The sequence below is a fragment of the Nanorana parkeri genome, unplaced genomic scaffold, assembly GCF_000935625.1.
Source record: "Nanorana parkeri isolate BGI_ZX_2015 unplaced genomic scaffold, ASM93562v1 scaffold284, whole genome shotgun sequence".
Taxonomy (NCBI): Eukaryota; Metazoa; Chordata; class Amphibia; order Anura; family Dicroglossidae; genus Nanorana; species Nanorana parkeri.
In genome coordinates, this window is record NW_017306552.1 from 196,322 (window position 1) to 212,172 (window position 15,851).

A 15,851-nucleotide genomic window follows, 5' to 3' on the forward strand; every position below is an offset into this window, starting at 1 on the left:
ACACACCACCCAGCTTCCTGATTGGCTTGGAAGGCAGCTCAATGCTCCCTCGTCACCAAGTGCATGGAGCCGGAAGTTCTTGTATCAGGATAAACATCAGGAGCATTTGGGCAAGGAGGATGACTCGACCCAAATACTCGGTATCGGCACCGATATTAATACTAGTATCGGTATCGGTGCATCCCTAATAAATATAACTAGAATTGTGGGAATGCAAATCACGTATTTCCATGTTTTTATTGCATTTTAAATGGGCTGCCTTAAAGTGAAAGTAATGTATGTTTTTAAACAATTGCTGATGGGCAGCTTAGGAAAGCCTGCATGAGTCTTTTCTGCCAAAAAAGCTGCTACCTTCCTATCAGCAATGGGTTTTTTTTCACAGGGTTATTCATAAAAGGATGAGACAACATAGCTCAACTGGAAAGTGAGCTGAATTGGAGAATGTTTTCCAGTTCAGTTATGGTGTCCTAGATTGTTCACTTCTCTTCAAACTCTTCACCATTTGTGAATAACTCTGTCAGTGTAAAGACCTAGCATGCTGAAATTAAGTAACTCCTATGTGAAATGAAATAACCAATCAAGAGGCCAAACCAGCTGCTGACAAGCCAGAAGCTTCCTCATAACAGCTCAATATACATTTAAAGCTGCAGAGATTTTAGTCCACATACACAATTACTCCCACTAAGCCCTGATGAAGGGGGTGTTTTTGGATCCCTGAAACGCGTTGGCTATTCTACTTGATTGTCCCGGACCCTAGTGGAATAAAGTTTTATCTGGACTATTTTAATTGATGCGGGGCTTCAATTGCTACATCTACTGTGTTCACTGCCAAGGATACTGTGGAGACCCTTAAGCCTGTGATAGCTGCCTATGCATTAGTCAGATTACACATATTCACGTCACTTCACCACTTGGATGGAAAAAAAACAGAATGACCACACAGGTCCAGTGCTTTCTTTCCACTTTCAAAAGAAGCCTACAGTGGGAGTGATGGGGGCATGCGCCCGTAACCTTGTAACACGTAACTAAATGGGATCCCAACATACTAGATAAACAAAAGGGAATGGAGCACTACAGCAATACATGGGTAAAAAAAAAGTAAAGCCCTGTGCAGGTAGGTGTCACAGTCCAGCAGTTTCGTGTGTTATTGAATCTCAGCTGCGGAGCTGGTAATCTAGGATTAAAGGAGAACTATGAGATGAGTGATTTCCACTCACCTCATAGTTCTAAGCCGACCTGTGACAATGAGACTGTCACAGGTCGGCTCAGTAGATCGGGAGGTGAGGGAAAACATACCGGGTTCGCTCGCCTCTTGATCCTGTCACGGCTCTCTGCCGTGACAGGGGGAGGGGTTGGATTCCCCTCTCCCCGCTCCGATCTGCCAGTGCTGACTGGCGGAACGGACGGGGGAGGGGGCGGGTACAGCTGGCTCTGCCTCTAGGTAGTCGGGATCCGCTCCAGGTGCGGCGTCTCAGTATACCGCGAGTTGTTGCTCGCGGTATACTGAGCTTAGGGTAACGGGAGGACGCTAGTTTGTGTCCTCCCGTTACCCTAAGGAGAACTATGGGGAAAAACACTGACCCCATAGTTCTCCTTTAAGGGGTTGGGTCAGTCTGGCGGAACCCCATTACACTCAGTGTGAAGGGGAACCGTTCCACATCATATACCCCGTCCTATGTATGGTGATTGGCGTATTGCCCCCTGAGACTAATGGCTGTACTAAGTTGTTGGGATACTATGGTACCCGACTCTATGGGGGAGTGGGGGAGTAGTAGTTCGCAGTATGCTCTGTTAGAGTATAAGTTACACAGTACTTCAATTTAAGCATTAGCAGTTTTAAGTCTGGAAGTGGCTGCAAACAGGGTGGAGTAGATCCGCATACACTTCCAGACCAAGAGGTTGTATGAAGGTTAAGCTACCCGACACAGTTTATCTGTTGAGCATAGGCAGTTAACTTGGAAGTAACAACGACAGGTAGGAGAAGATCTGCATATGCTGATCTTATGGACAGAGAGTGACCAATGTTTAAGCTGACTGACACAGGTCATCGATTGAGCACTGCTGTTAGGTTTGGAAATAGTTACATCAGGTGAATGGTCAATGGTTGAGATATTGCCACAGTTCAACAATTCAGCAAAGCAGGTTAACTCTGAAGTAGCAATAACAGGTGGGAGAAGATCCGCATATGCTGGCGGGCTGTGAGTGAATAATGCTTAAGCTAACTGACACATTTTATCAATATAGGAATCCGGTTAAGGCTGGAGGTAACAACAACAGGTGAGTGATCAATGGTTACACACTTGCAATAGTTCATCAATTCCTCATAGCAGGTTTAACTTGCAGTAGCAACAAGAGGTGGGAGAGTTTCCCAGATACTTGCGGTTTGTGTGGGGGACACGAGCATGTGAAGCCGATATATGGGAAGACTGAGGCGTCCTAAGTGCCTGGGTCGATTGGCGGGTCCCTTGTGTGATGTAGCAGTGTCGCACTCTCCAGCTTAGTCTCCAACTCTCTCTGTGCCGCCCCAACAGGGGCATAGAATATGAGATGCATAGCCTCAGTTAAGATTAGCATTGTTATATAGGTTAGAATTTATATAGTGTGATTTGCCTAACTATTTTCTCATAGCTAAATTCATGTGTTATCCTATGCTGCCATCTAGTGGCCTTTTGTTGTAACAAACATGTTTTCTGTAATTATTCCTCATGTGACGATGTATTTCCCCCTAGTGTAGCCCCTTCCTGCTTCCTGTGTGCAGTACTTCCTGTGTCATGGGCACAGTGGAAAGCCACATGTAACAAGGACACACATGCAATCTGCACAGTACGTAGGAAAGGCATCATTTTCTGACCGCACAATACTATAACCGTTCAACTGCTGTTCCTATCATCTGCTGTAACCTGATGTAGAAGAATAAACACCTTTTTTGAATGAATCGGTATTGACGAGTTCAGCTATCTGACGAGGATTGTCCGCAGTGAGTATATCTGCTTATACAGGCCAGGCATAGAGGTCTCAGCAAGGGATATATCTCGCTATCACAACGATCGGAGTCAGAATACTCTCACTGTCACTCAGAGCCACTCGCTCGACGTTCCAGACGTTCCAGATCTATACCCTGTGTATAGAACGTGAGGATTTATGGGATCTTAGACCGCTGCAGAGGAGAAGCTGGAAGGACGAGTCTAAAGGTACCCATACGCTGTGCGATTATCGCGGGAAATCCCGTGATCGTACGATAATCCCAAAGTGTATGGCAGGCATGTGACCGTTTTTACTGTACGGTTGCACGTCTTTTGTCTAAGGAGCATGTTCGAAAACCAGCCGAAAATCTTACGATTTTCGGCTGCTTTGTGGCTTGCTCGGGAGACAAATGCCGAACGGGTAGGTGTGCGCACACGCACACTGCCCGTTCAGCATTGCGGTCATCGGAAGCCCGCGCCTCGCAAGTACGATCTGCCTGTCCAAGATGGGCAGATCGTACGTTTTTTTAAATGACTTTACAACCATCGCAAGACTAAGGTCTTGCGATGGTTGTAAAGTGTATGGCCACCTTTAGAACAATCCAGCTCTGTGGTTCAGGGGAGTATAACTTAAAATGAGCAGTTAACCCTTGCAGTATGAGGGTAACCCCACTGCAAAAAGGTTAATAAAAGGTTTGCCCAAAATTCCTCTATAATCTTATTCAAATTATTGTATTTGGTTCTTCTGGTCTTAACTTGGGCCACTATCATGGCCATTACTAGGGATCAGACTCGCCCTACTTGAACTTAATTTAAATCAGAGAATGCAAGCAGGTTAGTTACAAATTCTAGGAAGGCTTCTTTGGAAGGAAGGAAGACCTGGTTCACATTCAGGATTCAGGATTGAAGGCAAGTTTTTGTGCAGCTCCATACCGAACTCCCCATACCATGCCTTTATGGAGCTGACTTTGTGCACAGGGTCACAGTGATGCTAGAACAGAAAAGGGCCCTACCTAAAATGTTGCCACGAGGGTGCAAGCCCACATTTGTTTCAAATATCTTTGTATGCTTTAGTATTACTAGTGGAAACACCTGAACTTAATAATATGGAGGGATGTCCATATACTTCTGGCCATATAGTGTACAGAGTTTTGGATAGAGTAGGTAAGGGCTGAAACCCCTGTTAGGTTTTTATTGTCTTTGTTCCACTGGGCAAGATCCCCCCTTTGTATTTGTCCTTTTGGCCTATTGTCACCAGGCGAGAAATGATGGGAAATCCAAAACGTACTATTGTCACCGGAACAGGAACAGAGGAAAAATCTCCCAGAGCAGACTCTTCAGTTGACAACTCAGAGAGATTTCCTCTCACTTCCAGTGGGACACAGCCAGCAAAAATAACCCGGCACAGCTTTTCAACTATTCCATACCATATCCAAAACTAAAAAAAACAACATTTAGGTAGAGAAATACCTTGATGTTTGAATCTTATTTCCTGAATGTTGAATGTGATTCACCTTTTAGAATTGATTGTGACATAAACATGACTGATGGATTCGTCAATTTTCTGTCCCTCAGTTAAAAACCCCAATAAACACACGGACTGCGAACATAGTGTGCAGGTGTATATGGTACGTGTTTGGTTTATATATACTATATGGTGAGTGTTTTTTGACTGTGAAAGATAACATTATGGCCCTGTAATGTAACATGCATGCTACACGGTGGGCTAAAATAAAACGTAGCCCTCGTGGATTTTGTTTATGAAGTCTATTGATAATTTATGTCTAATTGATCCATCCCTGGTGCATCATGTCTGTATAACGTTCATAGTCATCAAGACATACTGCAGCCACTCACTATTGCATATACTCTGAGAATGCACACTGTGCTCTTAAATACACTCCCTGGAATTTATAAGGTGTGTTACAGACAATCTTTGGAATTATGTCAAGCCTCTGCACAACCAAGGACAGTGCTTGCGACAAATGCATTTACATGTTGGAAACAGATGCATGACCTTGTCACATAGAGGAATAGTGGAGGTGGCACTGAGACCGAGTATCCATAACACAGACATTCCATCCTCACTGCATTTTCAGCCCACGCTACGGTGTCATTGATTGTACAATGTGAGTCAACAGCATGCAAGCAACCAAAGATGCTGTAGGCAGACTGCTTCCTAGCAACCAGTGATGCTGTGGGCCAACAGTGTCCTATCAACCAATGACACTGTGGGTCAACAGCATCCTAGCAACCAATGAGCCCTGGACTTACAGTGTCGTCCAAGTGACCAATGACACTGATATCTGACAGGAGGATCACCCTGGAATTCCACTCTGGCGCACACTGCCCGTTCAGCATTGCGGTCATCGGAAGCCCGCCCCTCAGCGGGGTGGGCTTGCGATCATCGCAAGTACGATCTGCATGTCCAACATAGGCAGATCGTACATTTTTATAATTACCTTACAACCAAAGGGGAAAGTGGAATATATATCTGTGTCAGTGGGAAAAGGGGAAGATAAAACTGTGTCAGTGGGAAAGGGGAAGATATAACTGTGTCAGTGGGGAAAGGGGAAGATATAACTGTGTCAATGAGGAAAGGGGAAGATATAACTGTGTCAATGAGGAAAGGGGAAGATATAACTTTGTCAATGGGGAAAATATAACTGTATCAGTGGGAATAGGGAAAGATACAGTATAACTGTGTTTTAGCAATGGCAAAGAGCAAGTCAGATTTTACATAGTCTGCAATATCCAGTTTGGCCACGTACAGGTTGACCAGGTTTGACAAGACCAGGCAGTCTAGTCTCCCCAAGGAAATATGACTGACAATGCTGATGAGTTAATGGACTGTCTAACATGTTGACCTATTGTCAATTTCTTCTATCCATCTGCTCTTCTGTCATCCACTATTTCCAGGGACTCATTAAGTAAACAATAAGAACTAGCTCAAAGTCCAGGTATAGCCAAAATGTCATAGTAACATCATGACTGATGGATTTGTCAATTTTCGTCCCTTTGTTCAAAAACCCCAATAAACACTCGGACTGCGCGACATGGATTTTAACGGCCACAGCAGCCCTTTTATTAAAACCAAACAACTTTAACAATACCAAAAGTAATAAACCAAGTAATATACACAAATAATACTGTAAACAATTGTTGACCTGAGAAGGGGTCTTTGGGTGCCCAACAGCCCAAAAAAAAGCCTCTAACACTCCACCCATGTCCCCAGCCGCACCACAACCAGCTCGAGGACACTTATCCGGACACCAACAAGTCCGGACACCAACAGGGGGAGGCACCCATACCAGCTGAGGGCCCCCCATTTTTGTAATCAACTCCGATTTTGTAGACCCCCCCAAAGACCCCTAACCCGCCAAGCTGCCGTGACAAAAGAGACCCCCCCAACCCCCATAACCACAAAAATTCAGGGAGGGAGAGTGGGAAAACCTGCTTCCTTCGTCGATTTCCAGAAAGAGGACGTCCCTCAGCCCTTGCAGTTCCTTCCCATGCGGCTCCTCCCGGACACCTGACTCCAACCTCCAATCAGGTAAGATCAACTGATTCCCATTTTTATTTGAACTCTTTCTCCCAGGACTATTCCTCCCCCCAGTCATGTAGCCCCTCCGCTCAGTCTCTCCGGGTCTGTCTTTTTAGAAGTCATTTTTAGGCCTCATTCACACAAGAATCGGCCGGCACGTACAGCTCCGTGCTGCGTGCACGGCCGTATCGTGCAGCTACCGGGAAGTACAGATGCTCCGTGTGATTAGTACGCAGCCACCGTCCTTCTCTATGGGACTACGCGCCCGCCCTGCACGTCCATGCGGGTGTCTGTACTCGTACACTGACAGGATGGATCCTGTCTGCGTCTGAGCCGGGACACCCGTACAGACGTGCAGGAGGGTAAGTTTAGGGTGGTGTACAACCGCGTAGTCCCATAGAGAAAGACAGGAGCTGAGTGCTAAACACACACAGCACCTGTACTTCCCAAGAACTGCCCAATACGGCCGTGCACGCAGCACGGACCTGTACGTGTTGGCCTTTTCTCGTGTGAATTAGGCCTTATTCTTTAAATCTGCTACTTTCATTAAAAGAATACTTGGTGATCCTGCCTTTAGGGTCCTTGTTCAGACACTTCTCCTTATAGGATGACAATACTCCATCCTTGTCTCTCAATTGCTCACCTGCAGCAGAGAAGATCAAGTCCCCAGGCATATTACACAGGGCTTTGCTGTGGGGCAGAGCTTTGTAAATCTCAGGACTGCATGTACAGAAATGCAAATCCATTTGCAGGTATAACAGCAATCATGTGTAAATGTCAAATGTGTATGTGGCTGTTTGCTGGAGTTTATTTAGCTCAGCGGTCGCCAACCGATGGTCCGCGAGAAAATTTTGGTGGTCCGCAATTGCCCCGCCGGGCCCCTCGGATGCCGTGCAGGCTGGGCCGTCATTGAAGGGCACGGAGGGTCCGGGGCTGCCTCTCACTGACTCAAGCAGCGGCTGTCACAAGGAATGTGCTGCTCTCAGTGCAGGCAGCACAGGCTGCCAGTGATCTGAGAAGCGGCGTGTTCCTTATCATAGCTGTTGCTGCGGTTTGTCTTCCCGCCTCCCGTAGAGTGCGGGCTCTGCATGAGGTGGGGCATCTAGTCAGCACCTGAACTGAGCAGGCTGCGGGACATAGAAAAAGTGGAGAGAAGCCAGGTAATAGTGGCTCAGTGTGGGGGAAGGGGAACACCTTTGCTGTCTGCAGTTAACAAGATAAAACGAGTGTGTGTATATGAGGGAAAAAATATGAGAATATATATATATTGTTAGATATGCACCGTAAGGTTCCATGCACGCTGTAAATGTATTTATCTTTTTTTAAAATTCACATTAGTGGTCCATGGGATTTAAAATTATGAATTTAGTGGTCCATGAGGTCCAAAAGGTTGGCGACCGCTGGCTGGTGTTCCCCTTCAAACTAGCAATAGAGGTGAACCTAGCAGCAAGAAAACCAAATTCCCATCACACATCTCTGAAAGGCAGCAGATAAAACCCCCAAAAAAACCTAATTAAAATGTCTCAGACTAAGGCCAGACTTCCAGTAATATCTTAGTGGTGTTTGACATTTCAACAAACATTTGCAAATGTATTCAACTGAGATCTCTAAATGTTATTTCAGTCTTAGAAGAAGGCTTTCATCCCGCACGGTCTTTCGCGCGGAAAATCGTGCAGGAACCGCAAACGCTATGTGTGAATGCAGCATAAATCTCCCTGATAGGGACATAGACAACTCTAAAAGCCTGGATGGGGTTTAAAACATCCTCACCGTGATTGGAAACGATTTATAAATGACTCTCTAAAGCTGAACTCCAATTTTTTTTTAAAAAAAGAGAAAAAGATTGTGCACACAGTTAAATAAGTTATCTTTAAGGGCTTGTTCACACCAAATCCGGACCAAATCTGGATGAGTTTCTGCATATGCAGTGCAGTGCAGTGGGTTTTTGCCGTATTTTTTACACGCTCCAGAGTGTTTGCAAGCATTTTTATGCATTTGCATGCATTTTGGTGCGTTCCAGAGCAGAAAAAATAGTGCCTGCTGCAGTTTTTCCACATGCTCTGGAACTGAACGCTCTGGTGTGACCTAGAGCCCAAAAAATGCTGTTGGAATACATTGGATTAATTTTTGATCCGTTCTCAAACTGCTCTGCTCTGCATCTGCTCCACACTTGGCGTGAACAAGCCCTAAGAAAAGGTGTCCTGCTGGCTGCTGGTTACTGGTAAAATCTTTCCTCCATTGATACCAGATAGAGATTTTGCGGTGCTAAATCCTGTACAGTGCTTATAACTAAATAAATGAACACTTTCATGTGCTGTGAACAATGCAAACTTCTATCTGTGACCAAAATGTCCTTAATCAGGAAATGTGAATAAACACAAATTCTTATTGTGAAGAAATAAATAAAAAAAAGTGAGATCATATGGTCTATCACAATTGTAGTAACAATATGAACCAATAACAACAGTAAAAAAATTGAAAAAGGTGTACTGCAACCATCCACAAGTGATTGCGGTAATGCGACCCCCGTCTGAATATACAGACCTCTAGATACTTAAAGGAGAACTATGGGGTTAAGGCTTTTCCCCATAGTTCTCCTTAGGGTAACGGGAAGACACAAACTAGCGTCCTCTCGTCACCCTAGGCTCAGTATATCGCGAGCTGCAGCTCACAGTATGCTGACACGCCGCACTATACCGCGAGCTGCTGCTCGCGGTATACTGAGACGCAGCAGCTGAAGCGAATCCAGACAATTGTGCCGGGATCCACCCAGCTGCGTGACTGACAGCTGGCTCTGCCTATCTAGAGGCAGAGCCAGCTGTACCCGCCCCCTCCCCCGTCCGTCCCTCCAGTCAGCGCTGGCAGATCGGAAACGGGGAGGGGGGAATCCAGCCCCTCCCCTGTCACGGCAGAGAGCTGTGACAGGATTGAGAGGTGAGCGAATGCCGGTATGTGTTCGCTCACCTCCCAATCTACTGAGCCGACCTGTGACAGTCTCATTGTCACAAGTCGGCTAGAACTATGAGGTGAGTGAAAAGTACTCACCTCATAGTTCTCCTTTAAACCGTGCACTATTGGTGAAAGTTTACAATCAGGAATCAAAGTCCAAATTCATATAGTGATAAGTGCAATTAATGACAAATGCTTTTGAAGGATTAGTAATCGTCCTCCAATTCCTTATGTAGCGTGCTTGTGCATAAGTGATCTTCGGAGTGTCACACACGAAAAAAACCCTAGTCAGTGTACACTCACCGCATATAAATCCTTTTACAGCTTTGCAGACAGCCTGAAGCAGGTATTTGGGTCAGATTTCTCTTATCATTTCCTCCAGGTGTTTACCGAATGTTGTTTCCCATCTGTAGATTGTCCCTCTGCTTGCAGGGCAATTTTTTCTTGTTATTGAGTCTGCAAGGGAACAGCTATCCACCCGGTCCCTGCTGAAGGCTGATCATGGAGGTGGTAAAGGGCACACCGGGCTATAACACACGACAGGTATAGCCGGTGCCCTACTCAGAGCAGGCCATCAGGCACAGTGGGCCAGGCCGAAAACAAATAGGCTGATAGTGTTTGCCTGGCTTGGTCCACTGAGCCAGTCCGGGATTAATAGACAGATATGCTTTTCCCTGTAAAATTGCAAAGTATACCTGTCTATTACTCCCTGTATAACCGTAAATATACAGGCATACAGATAGTAATAGCCAGGCATGCTCTCCAATTTATAGGTACACAGTAGGGATGCACTGATGCCATTTTTTCCACACCAAGTACCAGTACCAATACTTTTCCTTAAGTACTTGCCGATACCAATTACTGATAACCTTTTTTTTTTGCGTCATGGGACATTTTTCTATGAGAATACAGACCAATGATTTTAGGACCATGGTGAAGTGGCAGAGCCCAGTCCCAGATGGAAACGCTGCATTCCTGATAGTTCTGCCACTGATTCCTGCCTAGTTCACACCACCCTTAGTGCGTTCTGGTCCGATTCTGGCCAGAACGAACTGGATCGCATTACGGCCGGCTCACTTTGTTTTGGGGTGGGAGGGGGTGTGTCGTTGCATTGAACCCAATGGCACCGCAGCCACGCCCTCCGCATTAGTGTGATTGCCCGAATTAGTGCTTGTATTCCGGTCCGGTGCAGTCAGAAAAAATAGTGCGTGCACTATTTTTTCTGACTGCACCGGACCGGAACGCAGGCAAGAGTTTTGCCCAATCAGAACAGAGCAGCGGTAAAAAAAAACCTGCGGCCTGAGATTTACGCCGGAATGCATACGCAGATGTACACAAGTAACATGTACTTGCATACAGCCAGTGACTTCTATGACAGACTTTGTGCTGACAGGTGGGGGGACATACACCAGTATTTACATTGTACGGGCTTGGCCACCCATGTGCATGAGGACTGATAGCATGCTCAGGGTTATTTTAACATGCTGCTGAGGGCTGTAGTGGCAGTGGCACATAAATGCTATTCTCACCAGTGATTTCGTTCTTGTTGACCTGTCAGATAAGTAAAAGTTCTCCCAAACAACAATGTATGAGTGACGCCATCACAGCACTTCCTATGGACTTCCTCATTCGGATAACACACAGATTATTAGCTCAGTGTGGAATTTTTATAAGGTGGCAATTAAAGCAAATCTGTCAGGTGCCATAAAAACGAACGCTCTGTCCTATGTACAGGCACCATAAATAGAGCAAACCTTTCCTGAAAGACAAAGGGAAGGCGTCATTGCCAATCCTCTTCTGAAGACTCTACCTGCACCCTAAAATCCGGGGGAGTCACCCTGCTTTTACCCTGTCACCTTGCATGGTGTACAAATCTCACATGATTCCCCTCATTCTACTAATTTCTCAATATAGACATTGGATAAAATGATTTCTTCTTTGTACCTAAAAATTATATAGTAACACTCATCTTGTCCTTTATGCCGGCCGGGTTTAATTCTCAGTATCTGTTCTTATTCTGTATGTGTGGACACAGTATCTCTTGTCCTCCCCGCTGTGTAACCTGTCATGGATGGAGCGCTGCCTGTCCATATAATACACCTCCTCTCCATGGTCGCACAGCTCCTGGCAACCAGTGATGTCAGAGAGCTGGGATGCTACACCAGCCAGAGCTTCTCGCACAGCTCCTGGCAACCAGCGATGTCTGGGAGCTGGGAGAGACAATAGCCAGAGCTTCACGCACAGCTCCTGGCAACCAGTGATGTCTGAGAGCTGGGAGAGACACCAGCCAAAGCTTCTCGCACAGCTCCTGGCAACCAGTGATGTCAGAGAGCTGGGAGGGATGCCAGCCAGAGCTTCCTGCACAGCTTCTGGCAACCAGTGATGTCAGAGAGCTGGGAGGGATGCCAGCCAGAGCTTCATATTTCTCTACATGGGTTTCTACCCAAACAAAAGAAAAACCCCACAGAACTAAAACTGCCTGTTTGACCCGGACCTGACCACATAAGAGTGTTTCCTGCTGCAATAACAGATCTTTTCTTCCAAATATTCCACTCGCCCGACATCATGGTAGCGTTTCCAAGTACCCTCCAACGTCTGCTATGCTCATCAGGCCAACTGGGAATATTCTCTGCTAGAATCCATTTCACCAGCATGAAAAGCCATCAATATTGTCTTCTCTATTATAGAATAATCAAACGTATAAAAGAATAGTCATAGCAAAATGTACAGTTTATTTACATTGCTGTTAAATAAACACGTTTCTTCATTTTCATACAGGAAATCAGAAAATCTATAATACACCTACAAAAAACAGGAGAGACTATCTTCAAAGAGGAGTCAAAAGGTTAACCAATGATCGGGACAGACCAATTTTTGAAAATATCAAATAGAAAACTTTATTTAGTGTATCACCAAACACCACCAAATAACAAACAACATAAAATAAAAAGCATAAATGATCACTGACTATGAGTCCATTTCATTCAAGGTGGTGGTTATTGACCCAAGTTAATTGTGCACCGTTAGATCGAGACCCTATCGTTGACCCGTCTTGAATATCAGTGGCCTCTACTCGAGGTAAATGGTAATTAAACACAGGTTGGTTATAACTATTTTTTGGCTAGTATACTCTGTATCGAGTTACTCTTTTTGTTCCTACTGGCCTGTGTTTAAATAGGATGTTCTTAGAATTTATTGTTGATATATTGTAGCCCCACTACAGGGGTATTCTAATTGGTGGCAAGACAAGGTATCAGTGTGTATCCAATCTATCGGATATTCTTTTCTTGTATCCTTGGTATAGTAGATGATATTTTAAGCGACGGAACCTCCAGCATCTGCCTTTGGGGTATATGTCTATCAGTTTTCCATTGTTCGATTTATCTTTGGTTGTGTGGATATATCTTATGCATTAGTTTAATTAATTGCTATTTCCGAGATTCGGTTAAGAATTGTTCTATTAGACAAGATATAACGAAAATGAAAGAAACAAAAACGAAAACAGGTAGTATATCCGTTATACCAACTCACATGCCTCGGCCGAGGGTATGTGTGGGGAGAAAAAATCCACGATGCCCCCTAAAGAGTCCAATACTGACAGGCACTTTGTTGTTGATTGAAGAGTTGTTTAGTATATCCTCCGTCAGGTGGTCAAAAGAGCGTTATGGGTCTGGATTTTTGGAACAAGATGTCGGGTTTCGATGGAGTCATCCACCAGTTTCCAAATACCGCGTTTCGCCCCTCCCCCAGGGGCTTCGTCAGGACGTGCGGGCTTCCGGGTGTAGGATATATTTAACCTAGATCCCCACCTGTCGGCCATCAGGTAATCAGACCTTACTTTTGTTAGTTGGTCTAAGGTCTCTTGAAATTTGAAAGACCATCGTCAGTGTATCAAGTCGTTTCAAACGTTTTTTGAAAAAGACTTACACATAAAAACCTTTTCACATCTAGTATGTCTTAATAATTAATTTATTTCGTAGTCTAGGGTAGTCTATAGAGCACTGATCTCCAGGAGTAAAACAATCCCAGTTTTTTGTGTCTGTAATACACCTACTCTGCTTTCAATGCGGAAACCATTGAGTGTTACATTATTATTTATTACAGGGATTTATATAGTGCTGATCTATAATACACCTCCTCTGCTTTCAAGGTGGAAACCATTGACAGGGTCATTCACAAAAGGGTGAAGAGTTTGGAGAAGTGAACATTCTAGGGCAACATAGTTGAACTGGAGAGTTTTTCCAAATCAGCTATTTTGGCCTAGATTGTTCAGTTCTTCAAACTCTTCATATCTTCTTGTGAATAAAGTGTTACACTCTTATTTATGTAGTGCTGAGAATTTACACAGCACTTTACATACTGCCCTCAAGGAGCTAACAATCTAAGGTTTCTATCTCACATGCATATAGGGTCAATTAGCCAACCAGCATGTCTTTGGAATTGGAGGAGGAAACTCACACAAGCACAGGGAGAACATGCATGCCAAGAGTGTCCTGACCAGGATTTGAACTGGGGAGCCCTAGTACTGCAAGGCAAAAGTGCTAACCACTGAGCCACTATGCTGCCGCATTACTCAGGCTGTTTACTATGCTATTATCCCCCATGAGAATAGATAGAACAGTTATAATGGCACCTGTGTCAGTTTTAAGCCCTTGTATGCCATTCTTACAGTCAGGGCTGGATTAAGATAGGGAGCTAGCTCCAAGCCCACCACTGAAAATAGGCCCTGACAGCCCGGATTGCCTTAGTATGCCCAATAGCAATTCAGGTCGGCCGGGCTGAGCACAATCAGGCATATTAGGCAGCCATTCGCCTCATTGGGCCCCAGCGAGGAGCGAGCAGTCGCCTAATTAGAGAGCTGCCTCTGCTGCTTCTCGTCCGACAGCACCAGGCCCATGATGCTGTTAATCCGGCCCTGCTTACAGTGCTTATCTTCCTGATGAACTGAGCAGTTGAACAATAAGTCCCTGTATACTGCACACTTGATATGTATATTTGTTTGATCTGGATTAATTATTGAAAAAATGTTTGAGTTTAGTACTATTTTAAACATGGCCACATCTAGTTATTTGCTAGGCTCCTCAGCTCCAGCTAGTGTGTCAAAATGTGGTATTACATTACAAACGTTTGACCTGAAAAGAAAATATACCTAATAACGTTTTGTTTTTGCATCTATTTGCACAGAACAAGCGTTCGGAACGAATCTCAGAGCGAATGGCTCTGCAAGTTGGTTTTAAAAGAAAAAAAACACAAAGTGTGAACGAGCCCTCAGGGGTGAGTGTAAATGTGCTCCCTATACTCTGAAGTTCCAGCTATTTGACTTGGCTCCAGCACTGGCTAGGAAGGGGTAGGCACATCACCGAGCTTGCTGCAAGACTTCAGTATTAGGTTATTTCCATCTTGGTACACAGTTTCTTTAAGCTGGCCTGATGTTTGTAACAAGCACTGGTTTACTGAGCTGCCCTTTAGTAAAGCACTCCCAGGATCTTACCCACCCCCCATCTATTTTAGACTTTCCCAGCCTACAATCAGTGCCGGTACAGACTCCCCCCAATGCAGAACGGGCAGTGTGCGCGTGCGCACACCGGCCCGTAGACCGTACAGTAGAAACGGTCGCACGTCTTAGTTCACACTGCTCGATTCTCGTACGATCGCGGGATTTCGCCCGACTCTCGTACGAGAATCGAGCAGTTTATGGGCACCTTTAGAGTCCTTATGGTGAAATCTGTAGCAGATCATTCTGACTGCAGCCAGAAAGAGAAAATCTAATGCAGGGGTAGGCAACTTTGGCACTCCGGCTGCTGTAGAACTACAAGTCCCATAAGGAATTGCAAGATTCAGCTGCTGGCATGACTCCCAAAGGCATGCTAGGATTTTTAATGTCACCACAGCTGGAAGGCCTGTGGTTGCCTATCCCTGATCTAATGGGTGCGGGCAGTTTTTTGTCATGACCAAAACATATCATTCTTGATCTCTCCCTCTCAAAATGCTGTCATGGTGATCCACTGGCTTCAATACTCTGAGCCACTAACTTACAGCAAGCATGCAGATCAAATGTTCTGACTTCACTTGCTGCATGTTTCAGGGGATGTGACAGAAAGCCCTGAATCCGAAGACAGCTGGGCAACTCACATTTTAAGATGGTCAGGAGCTACAGTTTATGTTTCTCCTATGTCAGGTTCCCTTTAATCAGACACAAGCTTTGGGCATGCTTAGACTTGCAGTTCCCCAACAGTTCATGAACATTGCACAACCAGAGAGAACAAGAGAGCAGCCAATGAGAAGAAGACAAGCGAGCTTTAGCCAAAACTTTATACCTCATGCCAGACGCAAATCAATAGCATGTACATTGTATCAAATTGAAGACAAAAAAAAAGAATATACAACATACAGGC